This window comes from Lissotriton vulgaris, chromosome 4_1 (assembly GCF_964263255.1).
Source record: "Lissotriton vulgaris chromosome 4_1, aLisVul1.2, whole genome shotgun sequence".
Lineage (NCBI taxonomy): Eukaryota > Metazoa > Chordata > Amphibia > Caudata > Salamandridae > Lissotriton > Lissotriton vulgaris.
This window is the reverse complement of record NC_141691.1, coordinates 1406052650-1406066528: the sequence shown is the minus strand read 5'-3', so window position 1 is coordinate 1406066528 and position 13879 is coordinate 1406052650.

Here is a 13879-nt window from a genome sequence, read left to right as displayed (position 1 = left end):
CGCGCTCATGCCGGCGCCGGCCTCAGTCTTGAAATGACCAAAATCCTGCAAGACTACCAACTTGATCAGTTCCGGTGGGACACCAGTATGACCCAGTAGGAGAGATTGTTGCCTCCCACCCCACTTTGACTGATGGTTCATGTCGGCAGTCCCCTCTGCTACCCTTCAACGAAAACTTTTGGACTGCCGAAAGAGGTCCCGGTCCAACCATGAGTTGGTGGAGACATTTTGACTATACTTGGACCTTCCTGACCTCACCCAAAATGGCGCCGGTACAAATGAAACTCTCAACTCCTTGTTGTGCCCCGATTGCTCAGCCTTGATATCATGAGATATGTATGCAGTTTTTAGCACATGAATTGATATGGGATAAGACTGATTATATGTTCGGACAATGAATTGATCCGGGATGGGTATTGATTATACGTTCGAACAATGAATTGACATGGGACGGGTACTGATTACACATTCGGACAATGAATTGATATTAAGTTCTAATGCATCATTGATTACTGTATTTATTATTGAAGGTTCGAATTGTCGACACTTTTGGTACTTGCTCACAATGAATTATCGATATGATTTTGTTGCACTTGTCGCACTTTTTACTATGAAATCAACGACCACTGACTCTGTTATGTTTTCCACAAATAAATACCCCCCCCCCCCCATTTACAGTTCCAGCCTGCTCCGTGGCCGGCCCACGGGGTTGTAGGCCCGTATTTGTGCACCAACATTTTTATTAAAGGTTTTTGAAAAAGCAAACAGAGTTGTAACACATAGATTGGTAAGTTTCGAATAAATGGCCACTGTTTCCGATTTTTTTTTTTTTTTTTTAAAAAGCAGGTGAAATGAAGCAGCTCAATTAGTTAAGGGTTAAAAAGTATAGTACGCAGAAACATTGAAAATATGAATGGTCCAGGTTTGTTGTATGTGTTTTTCATTTTTGTACAGCATAAAGCAATCGATAAAGATCCTGGTATTTAGCCTCTACTTTATATGCTACCTGTATCAGGGAAGTTGTTTTAAATGCCCCTAAGCCACCCCGAAGGAATGTCACCTGGCCCCCCTAGTACGAACGAAAACGACCCCGTACCACTGTAGGTTATCTCTCTTCCTCAAAAATGACAAAAATTACTTTCTAGGACGTTTTCGACATTGATGATTTTCATATGATCTATTTATTAAAGTAATACTCATCTCTCCGCATGAAATTAATTTTCCACATGCTACACAAGTCAATCTCATCTGCCCATATTTCTTTTACAGATTTGGGACCGTTTCCCTTGCCTCTGACTCACTTATTGCTTAGTCATTGGTGGATGTTTTTGCCGGTCGGGGGTTATGCACCAAATCTCGAAGTTGCGCTTTAGAATAATTAGAAGGGTGCCACCTCTTCATGTGCCGATGCATGGTATGATTACCATAGCTATATTTTTTTTTCGGTCCCTCTCGAGAGTTTTTTTTTGCAGATGAGGCAGGTAACGAACCTGGCATTAACTTTCTTTTCATGAGAAGGAAAAGAAAAAAATTGCCAGATAAAATTCATTTTCAAATGGGACGTTCTTGGCATTTCTTTCAGAAACTTTTACATCACTGTGTCATTTCTTTGTCTATCCTGGTTAAAGCAATGTCATGTTTAATATAAGCACTTCCACATAGGATTGGGTGCATTGTTATGAGGCATGCTTTAAAAGTGATTTAATGAAATGAGCGACATTTCACTGAGTGAGTTCAGCAACACTGATATATGAAAACATTGGTGGAAAATGATATTAAATGTTACATGGTGTTATTTGCAGGAGTTTAAGTCCTTTGTTGCAGTAGCAATTCTGCCTCAGGATTAGGGGGCCGGGGGGCTGAGTGGTACTTGTATGATATGTAGAGTGAAATAACAGGCTCTCCTCATGAGAAATAAAACTCTGTTCCTGTGTTCCTGCTTCCAGCGCCCGTCTCTTTATTTGGTAACCGTTCAAGATGGAAACTAAGTGGCGTCTTGTGCAAGCAGCCTGGGCATCGGTTGTAATCTGGGCTGAATTTTCCTCAGCACGGAGTGTGATTCTCAGGGAAGAGCAGCACATATGGGAGGAGGTTTATGGCCCGTACATGAGAGAGAGAGCGTGGGTGACAAGTGCATGGGGGAGATGCTTGCGAGGGTGGGGAGCCATGCTGAGGATTGGCGGCGTGCAGAGAGTGGGTCTGGTCAAGGCATCTAAAATGGCTGCCGTGCACGACAAAAGTGTGGCATTGGAAAAAAAGCAAGATGGCGCAGACAATGTTTATCAATACGGATTAATTTATAACAATTATTTTTAACAATATATTTACTCGCAGTGTCAAAATGGTGGTCAACACTTCCTGATTTCCTTCGAATCAAACGTTAACAGAAGTCAAGCGGCAAAAAAAAAAAACGCTCACGCGCAACCGCTGGAAGACAAGTATCAACATATATGAGCCTCCTCAACCACCCTCAGAAAACATAGGGGGTCAGGATACGTCTCCCATACCCCCTTATACCCAATACTCACATTGCTTTTCCTCCATCTTGTAATTTAATTAAATCGAAACACAAAATAGCGAATTCCCGTTTCGCTACCAGTTTGCGACCCGGTTCGCGAACCGAGAAGCGCTTCTACCGCGAAAAATCTAATTTTTTTTATTTGCCCCACGGGACCCTTTAATAACCCCAACATCATTCCTAGGGGGTCAAGAGGAGTCTACCTTGCCCCCTTTCATTAAATTCCCCCTTCGTTTTTCTCCTCCTCTTGTCTCTCGATCCTACCGAGAGACAAGATGGCGGCCGCACCGGACTGTTTAGAATGTTGACAGACACTGGAGAGCCAATCAGCTTCGCTTCGCAAAGCTCCGTTACGCGAAAAGTTCGCCATCTGGAGAGCTATCCGGGACGCTGTCACAGATATATCTGTTTTTTTAAACGTTAATTTCTCAAAATCCACTGGAGCACATATATTGAGACCCAGCAAAGGCACATCGGGCTAACAGTCCCTACAATTTTGCCAAGTTTCGTGTAAATCCATTCAGCCGTTCGAGCTAAAAGTGAGGCCAAACGCCCTATGGAAAAATGAATGGGAAAAACGCGTTTTGGGACCCCCCTTTTTTCTCGGCCCCCCCTTAACGAAACCCCCCCAAAGTTTCAGGGGCTGCTCAGAAACAATATGTGCCATTTTGCTGAAAATTTCAGCCGATTCCGTCCACAAACGCCAAAGTTATTAGACATAGAATTTTCAAAAGTTCCATAGAGAAAAAATCCTAACTATATATACCCACTGGCGACCGCCAGTAGGTAATATATATATATATATTCACTGAAAAAACCATAGGTTTTAGCCCATATATAGTTAGGGATTAGCATTTACAAAACCTTAATTTACTCGCACAAAACCATAGAAATTCGCATATATAGTTAGATGCAATAATTATATATCGCGCACTCGCAACCCACTGCTGATGATGTCACATATTACATCATTCTTGACATGGTCAGCGACATCACTGATGACATCACTGATGACATCTGAAATGACATCACTGATGACATCTCAAATGACATCACTGATGACATCGCTGATGACATCTCAAATGACATCACTGATAAAATCACTGATAACATCTCATTTGTCATTACTGATCACATCACTGATGATATCATTCATGTGATAATACGATCAACCTCTTCAGGCTCTAATATAACCTTAGATACAATCAGTGTATACAGACTCTCACAGACTGTCACTCATCCTTGGAGTTACTCACACACCTAGTCACTCATGCAAAGAATCAATCACACCTCCATTTCCTCAACTATACAGTTATACACACCTTACTTAATCAAACATATACTAACACATATTTACTCTCTTATACAATCCCTGATACAAGTTCACAATGATCCATACAGCCACTCACACATTCACTGGCTCTTATGCACAGTTATTTATATATGTCAACTCTTACATGTACTGTGTTTTACATATGTACTTACTTTGACATGTAGCACTGAGAAATCCAATTACTCACCAATGCACTCATGCAGATAGTCAATCGCCCATACAGCTGTTTCCACATGCACTTTTGAACCCATACATCTACTGAATCAACTGCTCACACATCTATGCACAGAGTCACACACCTCCCAGCCACCCCCACACACACACTCACTCTCCCATACAAATATTTGGGCAACCAATCAATAACCCATATAGTTACTCATAGAGCTACTGATCAACACATGCAGCAGTTTACAGAACTACAGTAATAATGATGCACAAATTAAGACAGTTTAGTCACTAACCCATGCACTCAGTGAGACACATTTAATCATTCTCTCATACATTCAGTCATGCACCTACTAAATCCTTCATCCAAACACTTATACATCTACTCATTCTTCAATATGTAAGAAATATTTTAACTTTACAGAAACATACAGTCACTGGATGTTGTCATCAGTGATGTCATCAGTGATGTCATTTGAGATGTCATCAGTGATGTCATCAGTGATGTCACTGACCATGTCATGAATGATGTAATATGTGACATCATCAGCAGTGGATTGTGGGTGCGCGATATATAGTTAGTGCAACTAACTATATATGCGAATTTCAATGGTTTTGTGCGGGTAAATTAAGGTTTTGTAAATGCTAATCCCTAACTATATATGGGCTAAAACCTATGTTTTTTTCAGTGAATATATATATATATATATATATATATATATATATATATATATATATATATATATATATATATATATTGGAAATGGGCGACCAATCGGTCCCCCCGAACGTATGGTGGAGTACTCCGATCCCCCCGGGAAGCCATCTTGGGCGGGAGGCGAGTCCCGGCTGGTATGCCCGAAGCGGCGTAGCCGGGGCGTGCTTTTTCCCGCCCTAGAGTGGGTTGTCCTAGACACCGAAGCCGCCAGCCACGCCCCCGGAGGCGGGCGGAGGCGGGTTTACGCCCGCCCGAAGAGGGATAAAAGGAGCGACAACATGCACATTCTGGATCCCCAGCTGCACCCAGGAACAGAAAATCGTCAAGATAATGCATAACATGCTGAAACCCCGTCATTCTTGTGAATACCCATTGCAAAAAACAACTGAATTTCTCAAAATAAGCACAAGATATGGGCCATCCCATTAGCATACATTTATCCATGTAATAGCGCCCCTGAAACATAAAACCGAGGAGACGCTGATCGTCTGGGTGTACCGGGAGCAACCGGAACGCTGACTCGATGTCTGATTTGGCCATCAGCGCTCCGGGCCCCAGGCGATTCAACATGGCGACGGCCTCATCGAAAGATGCGTACCGCACCGAACACACCTCCGGGTCTATCGCATCATTCACCGAAAGACCTCTCGGGGCGGACAAGTTATGTATTAATCGAAACTCACCCGGGTCCTTCTTGGGGACCACTCCCAAAGGGGAACAAACAAAATTAGCAACTGGTGGCGTGTCGAATGGTCCGGCAACCCGGCCCCGGGTCAACTCTTTCACAATCTTCGCCTGTACCTCCGCCGTATTCTGCAGGACCGACAGTTGGTTCCTACACTGTGCCTTACCCTGAAAATTCCCCACTGGGATGCGGAAACCATATGAAAACACATCTCGCAACACCCCAGCGGAGACATGATCCGGGTATTCATTGAGCCAAGGAATCATTGCCATGGTATCAACCGGGGTAGGTAAAGGCGCCCCTCGGACTATTTCAGACCTGTTTGACGCTTCCCCTACCTCCGTTATCACCCGTCTTGGCTCTGCACATGGTCTCAGGATGCGAGGATTGCCCACACCCCCCACAGTCGTGCCTAAACTTGCATGACCCCTGGGGCCTCGTACACTTTCCTCTGTTAAAATTCCAGCAGATGCCCTTTTTGCCTGTATTGCCACTCGATCTCGAGTGATGCTCATTACTTGAACCTGCCCGAAAGGGCGCCCCAGATGAATGGCGGGAAAACTCTCCCCCGCTTCCCCCCACCAATGGTGCCTTTAACATGCCTGAATTCTCCATCTTTTGCCAAGAAATGGAGTCGTAACAATCCCACGTCAGAGATGTGTCGAACTCCTTGGCCTTCCTAAAAACATTATCATAACAAAACCACTGATTGCCCTCATATGACTGAGAGTACTCCATAATACGTGTCTGGTACACGGGTAACTTGGCCAACATTTCAGGCCTTCGTTCCCCCATAATTGAAGTGAAAATGCCAAATGCTCTGCCCCAATTACCTATGTTCTCATCGACCTTAAAATCGGCCATCTTGGCGCGCCAAACACTCGGGTGCAAAAACTCTTTTTGACCCTTCACATGCTCGATCTCATAATGATCAGTTAGCAAAGAAAACATGTTCACATATTTCTCACCCCATATCCTCTCCTTGATTTCAATCGGGATATGCTGAGCCACTTTCTCCCTTCTCGAGGGTACATACCCCTCCCCCGCAATCGGCAGTCGCTGCTTACCTGAACTAGAGGCTGTAACCGTAGTCGCTGCCGAACTCGTGCCCGCCGCGGTTTCACCCACTGGAGCCAGCGGGGGAACAAAAGGACATGGTGCCTTTGCGGCCTCTCTTGACTGCCGCAACTGCCTCATTACTGCCCTGGCGTCATCCACCGTGGTGCCTTCGCTATCTTTTCCCAACCACGCTGCCAGCTGTGCAGCCAACTCGGGAGGCATATCCTCCCCGTTCACAGGGGTGACTACAACAGGGATTGGTTGCCCCTCCTTCGGGACCGGGATCGGGGCTTCAGTCGGTGTATCGGGGAGCGCCGGCGGCGCCTCGGGAACCGGGGTCTCTCCCCCAGTTGCCCCCCTCTTAGACCTTCTACCTCTCCCGCTAGGGACTACTCCCGGCAATGCTGGTCCGATGACTCGCTTTGGGCCTCCTACACCGTTCATTGCCGCCATCTGTTTCTTCATCTCAGCAATGTCTTTCACGAGCATGCGGAGCATCTGATCGGTTCCGACCCGCTTTCCGACCTTCCTGCCCGGCATTCTCGAACGATGATCTCTGAAAGAACAAAGACAAAATTACAACGCTCAAAATTGGCTCTTCGTTCCGTCTCGAGCTCACGGGCAGCGGGGAGGTGCAGCTTCAGAGCACAGGAACAAGAGGATGCTACTTTGGCTTGTCGCTCCTTTTATCCCTCTTCGGGCGGGCGTAAACCCGCCTCCGCCCGCCTCCGGGGGCGTGGCTGGCGGCTTCGGTGTCTAGGACAACCCACTCTAGGGCGGGAAAAAGCGCGCCCCGGCTACGCCGCTTCGGGCATACCAGCCGGGACTCGCCTCCCGCCCAAGATGGCTTCCCGGGGGGATCGGAGTACTCCACCATACGTTCGGGGGGACCGATTGGTCGCCCCTTTCCAATATATATATATATATATATATATATATATTTTTATTTTTCCGAAAACGACAAGTCAATAAAGTACGCTCTCAGGGCAGAAACAGGCAAACACCGATATGTTCTTAGTGCTTAGGAAACAGCACTAAGAACATATCGGTGTTTGCCTGTTTCTGCCCTGAGAGCGTACTTTATTGACTTGCCGTTTTCGGAAAATTGATGCAAGTCGGCTTCACCCCGCCGACACGTACGCCACCTTCCACGGGTCACCTGGGATCCAGAAGGAGTTTTTTGCTGGGTGGATATATATATATATATATATATATATATATATATATATATATATATAAATATATTCACTGAAAAAACCATAGGTTTTACACCAGTTATAGTTACCTGGAAATTTTACTGACATAAAACCATTGAAATTCCCTCGTTATAGTTAGTTGGATTCACTATAACTTGCGCACCTGCAATGCACTGCTGATGACGTCACATATTACATCACTCATGACATGGTCAGTGACATCACTCATGACATCACTGATGACACCATCCAGTGAATGTGTGTCTTTCTGCAAAATAAATATGTTTTATATATGTATATGTAAAGGTCGATGGAAGAATAAATGTTTTAATAAGTGTGTAAATGGATGTTTTAAAAAAAAAGTTCATTGGTTAACTGGCTTATTAAGTGTATCTTAGTGAATACATATATGAGCGAATAATTTTTAAATATTTAAATATATGTATCAGTGTTTCACTTTGTGTATAAGTGGCTGCATGGGTTGGTGAATAGCTACATGTGTGTGTATAGGGGTTATTAGATGTTTTTTTTAGTATCAGTATGAGTGTCTGTATGGTTTGGTGGGGGTATTACTTAGCACATAGATGCATGAATGACTGACTCACTGTTTGTATGTGTTTTGAAGACAGCATATGTGCAGGACTGTATGGGTGGATGCGTGTGTATATGTGTGTGTTAGTGAGTGAATGACTGTGTCACTAGTGTCTTTATCAGTAACGACATATGTTTTAATCTAGTATATGTGAGTATTGATGTATATAAGTGAGTATATGTGAGAGTGAGAGATTGTAAGAGTTCCTGTTTAATTAAGTATGTGTTTCTATAAGTGATTGTTTAAGAGAGTAAGTATGTGTAAGTTCCCTTAGAAGTAAGGTGGTAGTGTGTGTATAGTTGTATATGCAAATAAATGGATGTTCAATAGTTTATTTGCATGTGTAAGTATGTGTGTGAGTAACTTTTGGATGACTGTCGGTGTGTAACAGGATGTATAGGTGTATCACTACATATGATGAGTGAGTATATGTATGAGTGACTATATAGAACGGTTTGTGAATGAGTGGATGTGTATATAGATGGTGGAATTACTGAATTGTTTGTTGTAACTGGTATGGGTATCTCCACTTTTTTGAAAATGTTAAATACTATTTTTGAATATGTGTTTCAAGGCTTATATTACACTGAAAGGAGGTCTGTCACTCTGTCACAAGGATGGTGTCATCAGTGATGTCATGAGTGATGTCACTGACCATGTCATGAGTGATGTAATATGTGACGTCATCAGCAGTGCATTGCAAGCGCGCAAGTTATAGTGAGTCCAACTAACTATAACCTGGGAATTTCAATGGTTTTATGTCAGTAAAATTTCCAGGTAACTATAACTGGTGTAAAACCTATGGTTTTTTCAGTGAATTTAATAGGTTTGTTAAATGCTAATTCCTAACTATAACTGGTGTGAAACCTATGGTTTTTTCAGTGAATTTCAAAGGTTTTTTAAATGCTAATTCCTTTCTTTATCGAGTTTCTAACCTTTTTTTTTTTTTACAATTTGCTATTTTGTGTAAGTATTCATTTTTGATTTTTTTTTATATCATTTTTTTTTGCGCTCTGGGTGCACGCTCCGGTAAGCTCTCCGGTAAGCTCTTTGGTAAGCTTTCTGGTAAGCTCACCGGTAAGCTCACCGGAAAGCGCACCCAGAGCGCTACTTTCGTTCGTGAAAAAAATATGAATGAAAAGTTAATAATAATGCAAAACATTTCGTACCATACAAATAAAATCAGTTTTTTTTATAAGGAAAATGATTATGCATTTCCGTAAAAGTTTGATGACGTCACTTCGGCGCGCAACATAAGCGCCCTCGGAAGCGCCTACGTTCGCGCCTCGTATACGCCCCCGGAAGCGCCTACGTTCGCGCCAAGTATACGCCCTGGAAGCGCCTACGTTCGCGCCGCGTATGCACCCCGGAAGCGCCTACGTTCGCACCGCGTGTGCTCACCCGGAAGCGCTCCGGAGCGCGTAGCGTAAGAGCGTCGGGTCATGTGACCTTAAAATAACACTTTTCATTGGTTGCTAACAGTTTGTTTTACAAAGAATGAAATCCCCACCCATTTCCTTCACTTCTTCTTTCACTTTTGTGACTGCAAGACCTGCCTTTTTGCTCCAGGATATTTCTTGGTTTTACAATGGCTGCCAGACAATCCAGCAGTGAGGATGACCCAGAATTCATCAATGAAGAGCCTCCTCAACGAAAAGTTAAGGAACATTTCATTTGGAAATTTTTTCAAATGTTTCCACCTGGACAAAAAAAGGTAAATGCTCCAAAAGTGCAGTGCAGGATCTGCAAAGAAGAGCTGTCACGAGGTAACCCTTTGAAAAAGTACTCTTTTGGGAACTTCACAATGATCCGGCATGTGGAGAGGAAGCACCCCCAAAATTTTGCCCGGGAAAGTGTCAGGGCTCTGGCACAAGAGGTTTCCAGTGATGGGGCCTCTACATCCACCGGAGGAGCAACTTCTTCTGGGAGGGGGCAATCGCAGGAGCAGGTGCCAAACATTCAACCTGCATTTAACCATGGTGTCCTCAGATGCAGATACTGCAATCAACTCCTCACCTATGGGGAGCAAAGTGTCCAGCTCATGGTTCGTGCTTTGGAGAACCATCGCTGCCCTTCCCACCCCTAATTTTTTTTGTTTTTTTTTATCCTGTTGAGCAGTTTCCATTCCCTGTTTTTGTTCCTGTTTAGAAAAAAGAAGAAAACCAAAAGTTCTTTTCAGAACTACCTCCAATTCTCATCAAAGAGCTATATTCTTTAAATAATGAAAAAGAGTAAGTGAAATAGAGTGCATTGATAATGGAAAGGAGAATGAGTAAGAAAGAACAGAAAGGTATGGGAGGAAAATGGAAGTGAAGTAGGAGGACTGAAAGAAGGTGAGTGTTAGGAAAGAAAGTTATGAGAAGAAGAGTGAATATGGGGAATGTTGATATTCAATGAAAATGTTGAAAAGGAACAGGAGTGTGGAAGAAGAAGAAAAGATGCATTGCTGGAGTTGAAGGTAGAAGGCCTTATTTATGAAGCCATGTGTCACTTTAACGCCACCAAAGCATCACTTTTTGTAACACAACAGTCCAATAAAAAATGCACCTTATTTATTCATATTTACAAAGTGGCGTTTCTAGGTAAATACATCACTTTGTAAAGCCCTGTGCCACATTATTCCTACGTCAGGTGTAATGTATGCAAAAGGGACCTATTGACGCAAGAAAGGGTCGTAGAGGTGACACAGTGAATAAACTGGAGGCCTCATTTCTGAAAAGTGACGCATCGCTACGTGAAAACAACGATGCGTCACTTTTCTGGGCGCACTCCTTATGACATTCCAGATATGTCATATTTAATTTATGACTAATCAATTCGCAAGGAGTTACAGATACGTCAGTATTTCTGACGTATCTGTAAACACAAAATTGACACATTACTGGAGTGCGTCACAAAAGAGACGCAACTCCAGTAATGCGTCCTTTCACATGGGGAAAGCACCATGTGAAAGGTCTTGCGTCAGTCTTACACCTGCTGTGAGGCAGGCGCAAGATTTTGACGCAACAGCATCCTAAAAGTGACGCAGTGAAATCTCATAGATTTCACTGCATCGCTATTACGAAGCTTTTTGCGGGGGAACGCCCCCTCTGCATACATTATACCTGACGCAGATATAATGTGGCACAGGGTTTTAAAAAGTGCCCCATCTACCTAGATGCGTCACTTTTTAAATATAGCGCAACGAGGCACATTTTTTTTACACCGCTGGTGCGATGCGTCACTTTTCTGTGCGCACTCCTTACAACATTCCAGATGTGTCATATTTAATGTATGACGAATCATGTCGCAAGGAGTTACAGATACGTCAGTATTTCTGACGTATCTGTAAACACAAAAGTGACGCATTGCTGGAGTGCGTCACAAAAGTGATGCAACTCCAGTAAAGCGTCCTTTCACATGGGGAAAGCACCATGTGAAAGGTCTTGCGTCAGTCTTACACCTGCTGTGAGGCAGGCGCAAGATTTTGACGCAACAGCATCCTAAAAGTGATGCAGTGAAATCTCATAGATTTCACTGCGTCGCTATTACCAAGCTTTTTGCAGGGGAACGCCCCCTCTGCATACATTATACCTGACGCAGGTATAATGTGGCACAGGGTTTTAAAAAGTGACCCATCTACCTAGATGGGTCACTTTTTAAATATAGCGCAACAAGGCACATTTTTTTACACCGCTGGTGCGATGCGTCACTTTTCTGTGCGCACTCCTTACGACATTCCAGATGTGTTATATTTAATGTATGACGAATCATGTCGCAAGGAGTTACAGATACGTCAGTATTTCTGACGTATCTGTAAACACAAAAGTGACGCATTGCTGGAGTGCGTCACAAAAGTGACACAACTCCAGTAATGCGTCCTTTCACATGGGCACATGGGGAAAGCACCATGTGAAAGGTCTTGCGTCAGTCTTACACCTGCTGTGAGGCAGGCACAAGATTTTGACGCAACAGCATCCTAAAAGTGACGCAGTGAAATCTCAAAGATTTCACTGTGTCGCTATTACCAAGCTTTTTGCGGGGGAACGCCCCCTCTGCATACATTATACCTGACGCAGGCATAATGTGGCACAGGGTTTTAAAAAATGACCCATCTACCTAGATGCGTCACTTTTTAAATATAGCGTATAACAAGGCGCATTTTTTTACACCGCTGGTGCGTCACAAAAAGTGACGCACAGACGGCGCAAAACTGGCAGCGCAAGGCCTTCATAAATATGGTCCTGGATTTTCCCCTTACTTCGCTCCCCGGTGAATTTTTTTTAAATACCCCGCGGGACTCTATTTTAGCCCCCACATGAAACCTAGGGGGTCAGGAGCGGGTCTACCCTGCCCCCTTATGGTCAATTCCCCCCTTTATTTTTGCCACCTCTTGTGTCTCGATTTTACCGAGACACAAGATGGCGTCCGCTCTAGACTGTAGAATGTTTACAGACACCCAAGAGCCAATCAGCTTTCTGCGCGCAAGTCGTGTGTCGCGCCTGGTGCGCTCCCCGGTGCGAGCACCGGAGCGTGCCTATAGATATATATATTTATTTTAACCTAAATTACTCAAAATCCACTGGAGCACATATCTTGAGACATAGCAAAGGCACATCGGGCTACTAGTCCCTACAATTTTGCAAAGTTTGGTGTAAATCCATTCAGCCGTTCGAGCTAAAAGTGAAATCGACCTCCCTATGGAAATTAACATGGGGAAAACGCGTTTTGGGACCCCCCTTTTATCTCGGCCCCCGCTTGACAAATCTCCCCCAAACTTTCAGGGAAGGACCGGAACTCGACGAGGCCATTTTGAGGAAATTTTTAGGCAGATTCGTCAACCGGTGCCAAAGTTATTCCAAATAGAATTTTACATTGAAAAAAATCCTAACTATAACTACCTACTGGCGACGCCAGAAGGTAATATATATATATATACATATATATATATATATATATATATATATATATATATATATATATATATATATATATATATATATATATATATATATATATATATATATATATATATATATATATATATGTAGTATGTATATATATATATATATAAATATATATATATATATATATATATATATATATATATTCACTGAAAAAGCCATAGGTTTTAGACCATATATAGTTAGGGATTAGCATTTACAAAACCTTAATTTACTCGCACAAAACCATTGAAATTCGCATATATAGTTAGTTGCACTAACTATATATCGCGCACCCGCAATCCACTGCTGATGATGTCACATATTACATCATTCATGACATGGTCAGTGACATCACTGATGACATCACTGATGACATCTCAAATGACATCACTGATGACATCACTGATAACATCTCATTTGACATTACTGATCACATCACTGATGATATCATTCATGTGACAATACGATGAACCTCTTCAGACTCTAATATAACCTTAGATACAATCAGTGTAAACAGACACTCACAGACTGTCACTCATCCATGGAGTTACTCCCACACCTAGTCAGTCATGCAAAGAATCAATCACACCTCCATTTCCTCAACTATACAGGTATACACACCTTACTTATTCAAACATATACTAACACATATTTACTCTCTTATACAATCCCTGATACAAGTTCACAA